The sequence below is a fragment of the Ostrea edulis genome, chromosome 5, assembly GCF_947568905.1.
Source record: "Ostrea edulis chromosome 5, xbOstEdul1.1, whole genome shotgun sequence".
Lineage (NCBI taxonomy): Eukaryota > Metazoa > Mollusca > Bivalvia > Ostreida > Ostreidae > Ostrea > Ostrea edulis.
This window is the reverse complement of record NC_079168.1, coordinates 18,659,383-18,673,110: the sequence shown is the minus strand read 5'-3', so window position 1 is coordinate 18,673,110 and position 13,728 is coordinate 18,659,383. Positions and strand designations below refer to the sequence as shown.

Below are 13,728 nucleotides of genomic sequence, written 5' to 3'. Positions count from 1 at the left end.
GTAATTAGAATCATTAGTATACATATATGTAATTAGAATCATTAGTATACATATATGTAATTAGAATCATTAGTATACATATATGTAATTAGAATCATTAATATACATATATGGACAGCGAAATAAAGTCCTCAGTAATTAAAACTGTTTAATGACAAACTTAAAAGAAGCTTTGTGCCGTTTTGGTTCATTTCTTCACTTTCTTATGAAATCGAACAAGACATACCTGCATGACATCCGTACATGAATGCATGACTATATCATGTTTGGATGTGATATATCAAGCTTATTGATCACATAAAGTGCTTTAAAAGACACTCGCCTCGGCATTAAGTGTGAATGGAACGGGTCCTCGGAGATGATCTTAAAACTGGATGTCCAGTGTCACGGTACGTGTGGCACGCTAAAAAACCCTCACTGCTCAATGACCGTAAGCGCCGAGCAAAGGCCTAAATTTGAAGCCCTTCGCCGGTCTTGGTGACGTGTCCATAGGAGTTAAAAATTCTCGAGAAGGAAGTAAAACAAAATACAATCAATCAATCAATAAAATACACTCAAAAGGGTAAAGTATGCTACAACATATTTGTAATATCTTTGGAAAGATATTGGGTCTATTTATACGACTGAAGATAAATCTAGAATCTCCGGATGTACACGATAAACACAGAAACAAAACACAATAGCGTAAGGATAAGCATGCGATGCGCGTTAGCAACTTCTAGTGATAATGTTTCCTAATAAAAATAATTATCATTAATGATGCACCATCATGACCATTCATGATAAATCGTTCGCTAATGAAAAAGACAGTTTTTCATTAACGGACGATTTATCATATTATAATGGTTATTATTGCATCATTAATGGTATTAATTTTTCATTAGTGAACAAAAATACATTCGTTAATGCAGCATGTTATCATTAGTGGATTTTATATCATTAATAGTTGCAGTACAATGCACAAACAACGCAATGCACGAAGAATACCTGCACGATAGGAGATTGGACAGGGCTTAGTAGTCAAGAATAACGGAACTAGATTATGTCGATATATAACTGCACGATAGGAATCAGCACCAATGAGGACCACTTGATATTGGTCAATGAACACCCTATTTTCAACATATCTTCGTACAAAACAAGCGTAGAGAAGAAGTGTACCGCGGAGGAATACTTGTGTTTGCGGAGGATCCAACATCTTCCTCGGTGAGTCTGTCCTGAATTTTGCATTCTCGTTGAAATGAAAATGTACAACTATATTTAAAGTAGTAAATTAGAACAGAACAACAATGGAGTAAAATCATAAAGACAGTGACTACCAAATGATTTAAATTAACGATAAAAATCATTTTTCAAAAATCTATAAGTTGACAAGTGACAAGTGAAAAGTTGACATTTTCAGAAACACATCATTTGAATATAAAAGAAAGGATGTTTGATAAATCACTAGTTTTGTTGTGGTTAGTTTAAATTTAAATTCATTAGTAAATATTGTAGCATGTATTTAAATAACGTTTAAATAGGAACGATTTTAAAATTGTAATTTGTATTAACCAATAGCGTACCAGTACTTAAAAATTAATACCATCGATCTAATCAATAGGGGGATTGCAGATCATCAGATAGCTCTGAGCGCCGACGTTATCATTTTATCTCTTAATTTCAGAAGGAGGTGATTTAACAATTACAATGATGTCCAGTTAAATACTTCTATATTTAAAACTTATACGGTACCAATTTTGATGCACCATATGCGCATTTCGACAAATAATGTCTCGTCAGTGATGCTCAACCGAAATGTTTGAAATCCGAAATAACTATGAAGTTTTAGATCTAAATATAGCCAAAAACAGCGTGCCAAACAAGTGGAGCCAAATTCGTCCAAGGATAAGAGATATGCATGAGGGAGATAATCCTTAATTTTGAAATGAATTTCTAAATTTTATAACAGCAATTAAATATACATCCGTATTTTCAAGCTAGTAACGAAGTACTTAGCTACTGGGCTGTAGAGACCCTCGGGGACTAAAATATGTATTTTGACTTATCCTTCAAGTTCAGTTTGCAGTAAAAGACTTTAACAAGAGGCCCACAGTATCGGTTACCTGAGCATTAGTTAAACGTATAGCTAGTTCAAGGGACTGCGAGATCTATATTTTTCCTGTTTTGCTTATCGCTGCTAAATTGTAATATTTAGCATGCAGTATACAAATAAGATGTACACAAATGCTCCCGAAAGTCCTTATTGATGAGATACTTCACAGAATTTAATTAGTTTTTATGCTAATTAGCACCAGTGGGACTGAAGAAGTCTTTCAAATGATAAGGACATTTAATCACTATCCTACCCCTGGGATCATGGAATTTACAGTTTTGGTAACTCTTCATTTAGTTTCAATGCAGCATCAATAGCATTAAAGATGTTATTTCAATATTTTACATATAAACACAATATGCCAATTTTGGCCCCGTCCTGGAGTGAGAACCTCTACCCCGAGGATCATGTGGTTTATAATTTTACTCAAGCAATTGTGTTTAATGGTACAGTGCCATGTCCCAGCTAAAATTCGACCAAAAATAATACGCATTTGTGCATATCTTGGGAAGCAAGTGAGAATTACGGGTCTTTCAGATAGATAGCCACCTCGAGTGTGTCCAGTTTGCCCTACTCTTCATTTTGTATTCTTTATACTTTTAGGAATTATGCAAATTGATCACTATTCGTTATCTTCAGCTTTTCATGACCTTAAAAAAGGAGGTCCTGTGTCACGAAAGGCATTGGCACGTTAAAAAAAATCAATGCTATAGCCTTGAGTGCTAAGCATAGATTTTATTATGTGGTACTTCACATACAGCTGTTGACGTCTCAATTTGAGTGAAAAGTTCTCGAAAGAACGTAAAATAAACAAAACACGAAAAACTTTTCTATTGCATACAATGTATATATGTATAAAGAAGTCAAAATACTTTTTTCTCTCTCATAAATATACCATAGGATTCAGATTTTAAAAATAGTAATTATCTGGACATTGATAATGTATGTGACTAAATAAATTTTATCAATAAAGAGTTTACATACATACCAGCTTTACTTTTTTTGTTTTTATACAAATTATGTATATACTCAACTACATATAAGGACCTCGATACTCATATTTAATGACATAGTACAAAGAAGTCTCTTGAAATATCATTTTACAAAATGTAATGGCCTACATTTTTCATAACGCTATGCGAGTTATTTCCACCTGATTACAGACGGCGCGCAGCAAATTGCGGTCATCAGTTGACGGTGCCATAAAAGGAATAAATAGAAAATTTACAATGTTTGATTGCAATCATTTGCCAGTCAAGGAATTTTTCTAAGAATTAAGTGTAATGACTTAAAAATAGTATAACTGAACAAAATATCTTAGTCACTAATTACATTTATATGTGCCCTTTGTGTGGTTTTCTCGCAAACAATGCATGGTCATGATGTAATAAAAGTATGTAAATATTATCTAGTCCTCCATTTCTCTAGAGCAGAATCATCATGTCCTTAGTATATCAGCAATTCTTCATTATTAATTTTTATCAATATTTTGACAACCAAAACACACAAAAAAAAAAAAAACAACCCAAAAAACATGCAATACGATATGCCGAAAAACACATGTAAAACCAACGCATACATGAACATTATCAATTTATCGTTTCACACTGAAAAAACCCCACTACTTGTTACTAAATGTTCACTAGGTGCCAATGAATAAAGCATTATCTCGAATTGGTATATCTAGTGTAATATTTGTGTTAAAATTATTTTTCGCGTGTGATTCAATCTTTTGAAAGTTAGATTTTGTGTACATCAACTTACACCTCTTCTTGCACTTCCAATTACTCAAATGAGCACGAAAACAATCATCAAGCCTCTAGCAACAATGGATCTGCCTCGTCTTATTATTACATACAAACTTGGTTTTTTTTTTACGTGCAGAGATAGATTTAAAGTCGGATAGGCTGCCCCCCCCCCCCCCCCCCCCCGATAAAAAAAAAGCGTTGTCGTGAATAGAGTGAAAATGTAAAATTTAACCGATTAATGGAACTGAAAAATCAACCCTTGCCGCTTTCCTTCTTGAGCTTTGGATCATTTTGTTTTGTTTTGAAATTTACTTGTCAAGAATTATGAAGTCAACTCCCCCCCCCCCCTTTTGATTCTACGTGCCTGACTGTATCACATGATATCATTGTGCTTTTAATTCTAGGTATCTGTTGTTTTAAAAACATATTACTATTGAACTCCTCGGTATAAATTACATAATTTAGACAGAAATAAACGTCAAATACACCTAGATGTATAACACCCCCCCCCCCTCCCTCCTTTGCTCAACTCTACAATTTGACAAAGTGCATACTTTTAAAAGTTTTCTCCATAAATCGAAGAAATTAAACCTTGTTTTTTGTCATAGATATAATACAACCTGTTAAAACTTGGTATACTATAGAATTTGGTAACGTAAGCTTTACTATACACTATTTGCTAATACTATTTATGTGAAGCTTAGGACCGCATTTTAAGCGCCCCCCCAGCTTCCGGTGTAAGGGGAGTAACCGCAAAAATGTAGGCCATTAAATAAATGATTGTTGTTTAACGTTCCTCTCGAGAATAAGTAACTCATATGGAGACGTCATCAGTGCCGGTAAAGGGCTGCAAAAATTAGGCCTATGTCCGGCGCTTATGGTCTTTGAGCAGGGAGAGATCTTTATCGTGCCACATCTGCTGTGACACGGGACGTAGGTTTTTGCGGTCTCATCCGAAGGACTGCCCACATGTAGTCGCCTCTTACGACAAGCTAGGGATACCGAGGACTTTTCTAACCGGATCCCCCAAACACATGTATACTCATCAACGTTTCATCGCCCAGTTTGTTGAAAAATACATATTTATGTTCCTACGTAAATTGAACTCGCCAAGGAGAACTTTGCTCCGTTTTTTGCTTAGGCAGGCATAACCAAGAACACATCATTGAATTGAAAAATTGTCATTTATTCTGTAAATGACGAAAAACAGTTAGGGGGTCAGTTGACTAGTACAGAGAAAAATGGAAAACCCATCATCATCACAATATGGAAGCTGACCCCCTAGCACCAAAAAATTACAAACAATACTGCATTTATACACAATGTAGAAAACTATTTAGCTTATTAGGGGGTCAGTAGATTATACCCTGTATGTCAAACAATTTGGCATCACAATGTGCAAGCTGACCCCCTACTGACAAATACAATAATAATACACCAAGCAAAACCCAGTATAAATGCCACCCAATAGCTGCCTGCCCACAAAAAAGGTGGGCATCCACCAACAAAAACGGCCAAAATCCAATGATAATTGGATCCGCCCACCCAAAGGCGACTTGGCGCAGGCATAAAAAAGAAAATTGTTTGAAAAAGGTACAAATGTACAAAAAATACCAAAACATAGTAATATACATAGTCTCTTGACAGCAAGAATCTCCTGGACTGACAAGGTGTATGACGAGGGAGAACAAGTAACATATTAACAGTGTCTAGAGAAAGCAGAAATCTTCTGGACTGTCTCATGGTGTAACACAAGAAAAATGGAATTTGAATGCATAAGTAACGTATATACAATATCTATAGACAGCAGAAATCTTCTGGACTGTCAAAGTGTAAACCAAAAAAAAGGGGGGGGTTAAATTTTTTTTTTTTTTTTTTTTTAAAAAGCATAAGTACCTTATACAATATCTATAGACAGCAGAAATCTTCTGGACTGTCAAAGTGATCCCCACCACCTAGCAGAAGCACCTTAGAAGATGACATATAATAGGAAGATACTAGAGATTAAATGACTGAATCCGAATATATCGGTGGAAAACATCCGAGTTCCACCTGCCTAACTTTTTAATAAGGTTTTCCGAGTATCCTAATGAAGCTGCATAAGTGGTCGCCCCAATTCTAAAGCTGTGACCTTTAAAATGTGATGGATTAAGACCAATGAACTGTACTGCTGATTTGAGATGGGAGGATACCTGCGAGTACGTAACAGGGGTCCCATCTGCATTTTGAAATAGAGGACCTGATGCATTATGCGACATATTCAAATATTCAGAAAGTGCTCGAACGGGACAGAAAGTAGACCCAACATTAGCTGTAAGTGATATGACAATCGGATTGTGGTTTTAAAAAAGTACTATCGATATCAATATAAATATGGACAGTTCATTAAGGTGAACTATCAAATCACAGTATGAGAACACGAAATTTAAAAAAAACCCATTAAAGTTGACGATAAATATTTCAATTTAAAAAAAAAACAACTTAGTATTAAAGGGGCATGGAGACGATTTTTTGTTGTTGGAAATAACTGGGGGTTTTTTTTTGGGGGGGGGGGGGGGGTTATAGAAATAAAGATTTTTCAGAAATGAGTGGATTAAAATATATTTCTACACAGGATCCGATGCACTTTGTATTAACAAAATCCGGTTCCCAAAATTGTTTTAGAGTGACTTGAATGCGCGCGTATTTCATCCGCGGAGGTAAGTCTATAAAGCACGTAAAACATCCAATATTTCGATATTGGTTAATAATAAATCAATTTAGAGTGCAATTAGAAAGAAATAACTGCTTCCGTCAGTTTTACCGCCATGTTGATTCAGGTAGTTAAGTCGCGTACATGCAAACATAAACAGGGGTCTGTAGAAACCACTAATGTTATAAAATCTACTAATGATAAATGTTGCACGAACGAATGCATTTATATTCGCTAACGAAAAATGTATATCATCAATGATCCACCATCATAACCATTAATGATAAGTCGTCCGTTAATGAAAAACTTTATTTTATGCGACCACGGCCTGCATTAAAAATTGGTAAACTATTGGAATCGCACAAGAATTTCAAATATTTCCCCCATTAAACACCACAGCTAAATATCATGTAAAGATATGCCTATAGTTATCGTGTTCCCTCGTCCCCATTTATCGCGGCTGGCGACACTATATTCCAAACGACGACATTACATGTACATACAATTAGAGTAGGTATATATTGTCGCCGACAATAAATACTGCGATGAGGCGACAATAAATACTGCGATGAGGCGACAATATGTACTGCGATGAAAAAATGACACGTCATGGTATACATGTATATCGTAGTTGGCGACAAAATGTGACGGCGGACGACAAAATGCGCCGGCGGACGACAATACGTGTCATAAGGGTATGTACATATCGTCGCCCATGACACTATGTGCCGGGCGACAATATGTTCCGTCACAAACCAGTATCTGCAGAATCAAATCCGATTTTACATGCCCAACCCAACATCTGCAGAATTAAATCCGATTTTACATGCCCATTCACAGATAGGCCAAGCAATGAATCCTAACTTGTTAAATGATGAAATTTTATTTCTTTTTTAAGCTAACATGTACCGTACAATGTACATTGTACCTGTAAGGATATATTCAGGCAAACTTGCTTCAGGTACAGGAATTGTCTAATTAAGATCTTCGGGATTAGTATCCAGGTTAAGTTTTTGGGCGGGACAGTAGTAACCATAAATGCATTAGAGATAAAACTTTAATTAATGAATGAAACATTTATTAACTTCAATTAGACTTGCCTCAGAGTAAATGGATATTATATTATGTTCATTAAGTCAAATACAGTTCTATGATACACTCTACAATGGAGAACTTGACTAGCATGATACACCATACACTGTACAAGAAACCAAAATCCAATTGCACATATTTTGAATATGATATCAAAAGCTTTACATAAAAATCTTTCACGTTTAAAGTTAAACACCAGTGACTAGTCTTAATGAGGGCAAAACATTTCAGAGTATAAATATTTATACGAAACAAATTTAGCAAATACATGTATATGTCTATACATAATGTACATGTATATGTCTGCCACCGTTTAGTATCGTACATACATGTACATGCATAGTCCTTGAAGAAAACGTCAACTGGAAAATATGACAAGAGATGAATATATCTGGATTAATTAGCCACAAGCTAAAAATCTGTCAAACTCATTGATTATGTTTAAAATATACACATATAGGATGATATGCAAGGGGATTTGTTGTAACAGTTCCATGCACCAGTTATTTCATTGTCTTTTTAAACCAAAAACAACAAAAAACATGTGAACTAACGAGATAATGACTAAACGTTTACAAAATACGGGGATTTAATTATTTATGATTAAGAGATTGTGTACAGCTATAGGTTCGAAACGTTTTGTTTAGGACACATGATGTTATTAAAGTGCTAAGCATAGCTGTGGCGCTATCTTGTCAACAGTTATATTCCTACTTTCGTTTTTGTTTGTCCGGGCCAACAACTGTCACACATGAGCGGACCTAGGAAACAATTATACAATTACTGAGGGAGTCCTCAAGATTCCAGTTCCCCAACAGTAAGTCTATTTTCCAAGGCGAATCATAACAAAAATCAACTTTACACTTTAATCATTTTTCAATGGTTCCTAATTTTTTCATTGGAACATATATTGATTTTGCCATTGGTTGATTTTGATACCAATGTCAAACTGATAAAGTGGGTTACTTTAAACTGTGAACGACATATTTATGTTCCCCAAACAAAGTTTGGGAACATATTGTTTTTACTCTGTTTCTTATTATTATTATGTCTCCGAACACAAAGTGTCGGAGACATATTGTTTTTGCTCCGTTTCTTCTTATTATTATTTTCTTCTTATTCTTATTATTCCTCTTCTTTAGTGAGAAATTTGTCCGACCGATTTTGTGAAAGTGCTTCGACAGATCCACTTCAAACTTTGTGAGCTGATAGGGGGTCACTAGGAGGGGTGCATTCAACTTTTCAAATTTTCAAAATGGCCGCCGTTTCAAGATGGCGGCCAAAAAACTTCAAAAACTCAAGGTTGTCGGATTTCAACCAAATTCTATTTCTAGGGTAATTTAGTGACCCTGAGTTCATTTCCACCATCAAATTTTTTTTTTGAGCCGCCATTTTCAAAATGGCCGCCATATACCGAAATATTTCAAAGTGTTAAAATATCTACAACATTTGGGTTCTGGGGTAAATGGAGGGTCCACAATTCATTTCTAGCATCAGTATTTCCTTCCAATCTATTTTCAAATGTTTCAAAATGGCCGCCATTGAAGAAAATGGCGGCCAAATTACAAGTCCGTCGGATTTCAACCAAATTTAGTTTCTAGGGTTTTTAGAGGATCCTGAGTGCATATCTGGTATCAAAAACCATTTCTGACCTGGGGAGGTGTTCGGAGACATTTGTGTTGGCATCCCAACACAGTTATAGCTCGTTATTAAGGTCTTCCGTCTCCTGCGGAAGACCTTACTATCATTGTTCGCGTTCTTCTTCTTCATTATTATTAAGGTCTTCCGTCTCCTGCGGAAGACCTTACTATTATTGCTCGCGTTCTTCTTCTTCATTATTAAGGTCTTCCGTCTCCTGCGGAAGACCTTACTATTATTGTTCGCGTTCTTCTTCTTCATTAAGGTCTTCCGTCTCCTGCGGAAGACCTTACTATTATTGTTCGCGTTCTTCTTCTTCATTATTATTATTATTATTATTATTATTATTATTTTCCTTGGTAGTACACGCGTTTTTCTCAGCCATTTCTCAATCGATTTTCATGAAATTTTCAGGAAAGATGTCTTTTGGTGACGAGACTTTGCTTGCAAAATTTCCTGCTTGACGTCACTTCCTGTCAGGAGTTATCTCTCTTTTAGTGACTTTTTGAAGGGCCTTGTTGTCCACACATCTCCTCCGTCAGTTTTGAAGCTAGAGTCTTGAAATTTCTACACAAGATAGAGTAAACATTTTAGAAGATTTGTGGGGGATTCGATTTTACCGGAGGCGATTTGCCTAAACGCTCGCCTGGACCTGAAAAAATGGATGCCAAAATTGTTCGCCGATTTCGGCGATTTTTGACCTTTGATCTCCAATATCTTTTTTCTTGCAAATATTTTGTTAAGATATGTAGAACAAAAGTTGTGCACATTTACGAGATCTTGTCGAAAATAACAAGATTTAGGGGCTAGCCCCTTCAATTAGGGATCTAGAAGGGCTCAAAGTCTAGATCAAATATCTCAAAAATCGTTAATATTTTGGTATAAGTCAAAGAACAAAAAATGTTCATCTCAACAATCCAAATCTATTCATATAAAAATTTAGGTCATATGTTACGTAATAAGGGATTTTAAGGGCCAAAACCATAAATTTTTTACCCCTTGTATCTCGAAAACGACAAATATTTTGAAAAGCAATAAAGAACAAAAGTTGTTCAGAATGATGATCTGAACAATATTCGTATTTCGTTTTTACCCTATGTGGCCCCGTTAGGGAGCTACAGTTTGGCCCCTAAAAATTACTTCTACAAATAACTCGAGAACGGTAAAGAATTTCTAAATACTTGTTGAACAAAAAATGTTTGAAATGTCATGACGTTTCTTATGATATCAAGCAAAAGGGGCTGACCCTTTAAATTAGGGGCCCAGAAGGGTCCAAAGGTTTATGAGAATATCTCAGAAACTATTAATATTTTGTAATAAGTCATTGAAGCGGAAATGTTCATCTAAACGAGCTTGTTCTTATCAAATCAAAAAGTAGGTCATATGTTACGTAATAAGGGATTTTAAGGGCCAAAATCATAAATAATTGACGCCTCATATCTTGAAAACGACAAATATTTTGAAAAGCATTATTGAACAAAAGTTGTTCAGAATGATAATCTAAACAATATGTACATTTCGTTTTTACCCTATGTGGCCCCGTTAGGGAGCTACAGTTTGGCCCCTAAATATTTCTTGTAGAGATAACTCGAGAACGGTAAAGAATTTCTAAATACTTGTTGAGCAAAAAATGTTTAAAATGACAAGGCCTTTCTTACGATATCAAGCAAAAGGGGCTGGCCCTTTAAATTAGGGGTTCAGAAGGGTCCAAATGTTTTTGAGAATATCTCAGAAACTATTAATATTTTATAATAAGTTGTAGAAGCGGAAATGTTCATCTCAACGAGCTTGATCTTATCAAATCAAAAAGTAGGTCATATGTTACGTAATTAGAGATTTTAAGGGCCAAAATCGTAAATATTTGACGCCTCATATCTTTAAAACGACATATTTTTTGAAAAGCATTATTGAACAAAAGTTGTTCAACGTGTCATAACCTATCGATCAATATCAAAAAATGGGTCTGTGGGCCTCATGGCTCGCCTGTAGAGTCGATTTTTGTCGATATCAGTCGATTTCAAAAACTTGTAACTGGTAAATATTTTGTAAGGACATATTGAACAAAAGTTGTTCAGTTTATCGAGATCTATCGATTGATATCAAGAAATAGGCCTATGGTCCTAATGGCTCGCCTGTAGAGTCGATTTTTTGTCGATATCGGTCGATCTCAATAACTTTTTCCAGGTAAATATTTTGTAAAGACATATAGAACTAAAGTTGTTGAGTCTATAGAGGGCTAACAAATGACATCAAGAAATAGGCCCGCGGGCCTTATGGCTCGCCTGGAGAGTCGAATTTCAAACGAATTTCACCGCAACTTTGCTTCAGAAGCTTATGATATGAAAAATTGATTATATCTAAAGTGTCTTAAAGTCGGAAACTAAATTGGGACTCATTTGTCTTTTTTTTTTTTTTTTAACTCCGAGTGCATCAACAAATCGGACGGAAGACCTACTCGTTGCTCGCAACGAGATCGTGTCTAGTTATTATTATTATTTTCCTTGGTAGTACACGCGTTTTTCTCAGCCATTTCTCGATCGATTTTCACGAAATTTTCAGGAAAGATGTCTTTTGGTGACGAGACTTTGCTTGCAAAATTTCGTGCTTGACGTCACTTCCGGTCAGGAGTTATCTCTCTTTTAGTGACTTTTTGAAGGGCCTTGTTGTCCACACATCTCCTCCGTTAGTTTTGAAGCTAGAGTCTTGAAATTTCTACACAAGATAGAGTAAACATATTAGAAGATTTGTGGGGGATTCGATTTTACCGGAGGCGATTTGCCTAAAAGCTCGCCTGGACCTGAAAAAATGGATGCCAAAATTTTTCGCCGATTTCGGCGATTTTTGACCTTTGATCTCCAATATCTTTTTTCTTGCAAATATTTTGTTAAAGTAGGGGTCTAGTAGCGTGACGTCATGTCCGAATCGAACTCTGGTATTGGTTCACGTACTATTATTATCAAACGTATTTTTACATTTACCTGGATGTTTTTTAATTTAGAAAATGAATACAATAACACTCAATCACTTATATTTGAGTAGACTATGGCTCCAATCTTCTTTCCATTTTATGTCATCTAATTCACACATAAAACCAGAGGTACATATTTGTTTAATTGATATACAGGGGTATTACATGTTAAAATTATCTGTAAATTAAAAAAAATTCATGATATGAGATAATGCACTTGTGAAATTAAATAAAACAAGTCTGCACTTGTTATATATTAGTTATCTTGTTATATATTTGTTATCTTCTATTATGTGAAAATCATCTTCAAAATGGCTATTTTGGCCAAAAAATGTAAATATAAATTGAGATGCTGTGAAAATATTATGCTGAGAAAGGGCAGATTTTTTAAATGTATTTTAACAAGCATTCATATATGGACATAATATGTGAGTTTGAATGAAAAATCACAAGTCAAATTTTTAAAATATTCATATTAGTGGTGTTGCAGTGCCGTATTTTTGACTGCTGAGGGCCTGTATTGAGTTCAATTTTGTACCACCATTATTAAAAAACATGAAACTGTGTTAAAATTTCACTTTTAATTATTTAGTTAAACATATTTATTTCATATTTGAGGAAAAAAAATTGCAGCATCATACCTCAAACAAAATTTTATGGACATATTCTAGGACTTCTTCAATGAATTCTGATATTGCCGTTTGACAAATGGGGGTACACGTAATAAAAATACCATAATTTACTCATTATACTGACAACCCCCCATTTTTTTGTTTTTATCATACCCTCAAATGAACAATCTAAGTATTAAACTCAAATTTTTGAGAAATCACAAGTAGGTCCAGGACTAGGGACCTACCTTAAGACATGTAGAACAAAAGTTGTGCACATTTACGAGATCTTTTCGAAAATATCAAGATTTAGGGGCTAGCCCCTTCAATTAGGGATCTAGAAGGGCTCAAAGTCTAGATCAAATATCTCAAAAATCGTTAATATTTTGGTATAAGTCAAAGAACAAAAAATGTTTATCTCAACAATCCAAATTTATTCATATAAAAATTTAGGTCATATGTTACGTAATAAGGGATTTTAAGGGCCAAAACCATAAATTTTTTACCCCTTGTATCTCGAAAACGACAAATATTTTGAAAAGCAATAAAGAACAAAAGTTGTTCAGAATGATGATCTGAACAATATGCATATTTCGTTTTTACCCTATGTGGCCCCGTTAGGGAGCTACAGTTTGACCCCTAAAAATTACTTCTAAAAATAACTCGAGAACCGTAAAGAATTTCTAAATACTTGTTGAACAAAAAATGTTTGAAATGTCATGACGTTTCTTACGATATCAAGCAAAAGGGGCTGACCCTTTAAATTAGGGGCCCAGAAGGGTCCAAAGGTTTATGAGAATATCTCAGAAACTATTAATATTTTGTAATAAGTCATTGAAGCGGAAATGTTCATCTAAACGAGCTTGTTCTTATCAAATCAAAAA

General features: G+C 34.9%; 1 protein-coding gene across 1 annotated transcript in view; it reads left to right on the top strand.

Moving 5' to 3' along the window:
* Positions 1 to 1,130: 1,130 nt before the first annotated feature.
* Positions 1,131 to 13,728, top strand: part of LOC125651286 (uncharacterized) — an 81,256-nt gene continuing 68,658 nt past the window's right edge. The window contains exon 1 of the mRNA XM_056166862.1: positions 1,131 to 1,206. The gene's annotated coding sequence lies outside the window, so the exon portion shown is untranslated. The remainder of the gene's footprint in view (positions 1,207 to 13,728) is intronic.